The sequence below is a fragment of the Rhincodon typus genome, chromosome 17, assembly GCF_021869965.1.
Source record: "Rhincodon typus isolate 14 chromosome 17, sRhiTyp1.1, whole genome shotgun sequence".
In the NCBI taxonomy this organism is placed as follows: Eukaryota; Metazoa; Chordata; class Chondrichthyes; order Orectolobiformes; family Rhincodontidae; genus Rhincodon; species Rhincodon typus.
In genome coordinates, this window is record NC_063348.1 from 55,323,336 (window position 1) to 55,327,663 (window position 4,328).

Sequence of the window (4,328 nt, forward strand, 5' to 3'; positions counted from 1 at the left end):
GCAACTTATTTCTTATGCATTACAGGTATTCATTTTGAGTGATTAGCAAGCCCTAATCAAAAACAATGAATTCATACACATGAGTCTATTGGTGTGCCGTAGAATCCCCCAATTTAAAGTAAATGAAACAAATCCAGCTCCATATGCTTGTAGGGACAGTTTTATATCAATAGCTGCTGCCTTACACCAGCGTTAAACTGTTAGGGAATGAAAAACTCTCCCTTGCAATGGAAAACATGCCAACAGAATCGGATGACTCACTTTTCATTAGATGAGTGTCAGTGTAGGAAGGTCGTAGTCAGTGGGAATGTCATTGGACTAGGAATCTGGTGTACCAGCCTAATGCTCTGGGAATATGGGTTAGCACCCAACTGTGGGAGATGGTGATATTTAAAATTGATAAAAATATGGAACCAAAAATAATTAGTTCATTGGTAACCAAGTAACAAGAGTCAAGTATTGAAAATACCCATGGTTCACTTTAAGGAACGAAATCTGCTGTTCTCAAATGTCTGGCCTACATATCTTAGGTCTGGTATTAGATATGTGGTTGAATCTGTAATGGTCTAGCAAAGGCTTTTTTGTATTATTGTTACACTATTTAACACAGAGACCTAATTTCCAATCCCATCATGGCAGATGGCAAAATTTGAATTCGATAAAAATCTGGAATTAACAGTCTGATGACCATTAAAGTATTGATGATTCTCCCATCTGGCTCATCTATGTCCTTTAGGGAAGGAAACTGCTGTCCTTACCTGGTCGGGTCTACACGTGATTCCTGACCCACAGCTTTGTGGTTGAGCACTGCATTTAAAGTCCCTCGTATCACATGCTATGAGCTATCCAATCTCAATTAAAGAACCAACAGCCTAACATGTATATCAGCAATACAGTAAATTGAACTTCACACGTTTGAATAGATTCCTTCTGGCAGCCTGAAATAAAATAAATCCAAAAAAAAAGGAAATTGCTGAGAAAATCAGCAGGTCTGGCAGCATCTGTGGAGACAAAGGAGAGTTACCGATAACTTTTTCGGAAAAAAATCCAACCTCATGGATTTAAGTGCTGGCAACCATGAGTCAAAACTGTACATAAACCAGTTCAGGTTCAAAGACTCATTGAAAGTTGGACTGATGATGGGCTAGATAGTTCACAGCATGTGATATCAATGTGCCTGCCTTTGAATGTTTGATGCAGAGTTCCATTCAACACACAGTGAGCACCAGAGATGATACAAAGTCCAGAGAAACTCAGGTGACAGCCAAAGATCCATTTTAGTAATTAAAAGTAAAATTACCTTAGTCCTAGAGGACTGTTCCTTCATCAGAAAGAGATGACTTTAACATGAGGGTCATCACACTTCAGGCAAGGGGAGAGGTTGAGAAGGAGAGTCCTTCATGATAAATTCAGCCAGTGTCACAAATTGAACTGGTGCTGTTGACATTAAAGAGATCCACCTAGCTAACTAAGCTCACCGATCCCTTTAACAATTAGATAATAGCTAAAAACTGAAAAAAAACACAGAGATTGCTGAAGAAACACAGCAAGTCTGGCAATGTCTGTTGAGAGACAAACAGAGTTAACATTTCGAGTTTTGTTTTATTCATTAATGAGATGAGGGTGTCGCTGGCTAGGCCAGCATTTATTGTCCAGAGACTAGTTAAGACTCAACCACATGGCTGTGGGTCTGGAGTCACATGTCGACCAGACCAGGTAAGGACAGTAGATCTCTTCCTTCTCTAAAGGGCATTAGCAAACCAGATGAGTTTTTCCAACAGTCGACAATGACTTCATGGTCATCGGTAGATTCTTTTTGTTGAATCCTTATTTCCAGATTCTTTGTTGAATTCAAATTCCACCATCTGTCGTGGCAGGATTTAGCTGAGTTTTTGGATTAATAGCCTTGTGATAATACCACGAGGTCATTGTCCCCACATTGCCTCCTGCAGTAAGATTCTTTTTCAGAACACTGGAGAAAAGTTTTGAAGAAGTGATACTGGGCTTGAAAAGCTTTCTCCCTCCACAGACGCTGTCAGACATGGTGGGTTTCTCCAGCAATCTTTGTGTTTGTTGCAAATTCCCAGCATCCACAATATTTTGCTTTCAGTTGAGGTCAGTGAAAATTGAACCTAATTACATCCACAACGTCAGTTAAGTGCGAAAGTTTTCAAAGCAATATTCTATCATGTTTCCACCATTAAAGGTATGAAATTATTTCATTTGAAGGAATTGGTGCTGTGTCAATAGAACATTGACACGTACTAGTAAATTCATAGCTGTAAAATTTCATGTTGTTAGCTGACAAAGGATTAATAAGACTTAAGTCAATTACATCTAGCTTGAAATTTCACAAGTAAATGACATCTTCACAGGTCACCTCAGAACATATCTGAAAGCTTTGGTTTATTAAAGGTTACAGCAAACACTGAAATATTATATAATTAACATTTCTCATTGCTTCAGAGTTTTATTTAATTTGAAATTGGCAGATTCTACTGTGACGATTGTAACTATTATTCCGATAATAATATCATTATTGGGACATTGAGTATTGATGAAAGTAAAGAGTATTTAAAGACAACACCAATGACTGGTTATACATAAAGACATTTTTGAAAAAAAATCTTTAGTGAGGTTTGCAATTCAGGTACAATTTTTGAGTTTTTACAACAGCTCCTCGGCAAATAGTTTCAGCACTACAGCAAGAACTCCAGGAGCTTTGCACTATATTAAAATTATGGCCACATAACATTTTGTCAGTTACCATTAAATTAGATTGCACAGAAGGAGCTCGAATTTCCCAAGTGCTACCCTGTCAACCTAAAGAAATTTCTAAAGACGCCCCCACTCACTCTGCTGCAATATAACTACACACAGCGCTTTGGAGAAATAGATTTATCTCAAGGCTTTTATTCAGAAGCAGGTATAAAATACATGTCAACAGTATTTACCTCCCACTGCTGTCCTTACATCTGGAGTTTTCAGGGTTTTAAAGCCAAAGTGCTATTTAATAAACATTCCTGATTTGCCTCATCTTTCATTCTTTTCAACTTTCAATCACATTGTCCACCACAAACACTACTTCCTAACCGACATTACTCAATCTTAGAAAAAAAATCACCTTTGTGGGGACCTTTGTATAAATCTACAAGGGAACAAGGCCATCCCACCTCATAATAAGTGAGGGAATCAGCAATGTTATACAATCTCAGTCGTATAGTTCCATGCCGGGTGCCATGTGGTATTCCATTTGAATATGCAGGTTGGGTGATTTCCAATAGTATTGCAGAATACAGTATTTCATGAATGGGTTTAGAGGGTGAGGGATGATTCAGTCATGCTCTGCAGATATAATTCAGGGTAACGGTGGCATAATGACAACATTGCTGGACTAGTCATCCAGGGCTAATGCTCTGGGGACATAAGCCCAGCGAGTGGAATTTGAGACAACAAAGTGCAGAGCTGGATGAACACAGCAGGCCAAGCAGCATCATAGGAGCAGAAAGGCTGATGTTTCGGGCCTAGACCCTTCATCAGGAATGAATTTGATTAATAACCCTGGAATATAAAGCTAGTCTATGCAATGACAATGATCACCAAAAGTTATAAATATCCATCAGGTTCAGTAAAGTACATCCTTATCTGGTCTGGCCTGCCTATAACTCCAGACTCACAACAATGAAATTGACTCCGAAATGTCCTTTCAAATGGCCCTAACAAGGCACTCAGTCCAAGGGCACTTAGGGACGGGCAACAAATGCTGGCTTTGGCTGTGTCGGCCACATTTAATTTGATTAATTATTGTCACATGTACCCAAGTACAGTGAAAAGTTTTGTTTTATGAGCAGTTACAGGCAGATCACAGCAAACAAGGACAGACAGATCATAGGGTGCTTAGACAGAGCAAGGCATACAGGTTACACCGCACATGAGGTACATGAAGCAAGATCAACATTAACAAGACCAACATTATTTGAAGTTAGCGAGTCCATTCATCCGTCTAATAACAACAGGAAAGAATCTCTTCGTGAACCTGTTAGTGCGTGTTTTCAAGCTTCTGTCTCTTCTACCTGACAGAAGAGGTTGTAAGAGAGCATTACTGGGATGGGAGGAGTCTTTGATGATGTTGGCAGCCTTTCTGTGGCAACGAGAGGTATAAATGGAGTCCATGAAAAGATAAATTTGGAAAATTTCTATTACAGAAGGTGTCATTCTGTTCATTCTGTATGCCTTCTGAAAGAGTATTAACCCTCTCCATGAGCCGTGCGCACATTTTGCTTTCAAGTACATCTCGAGTACCCTTTTGGAAGACATTACAGTAAGTC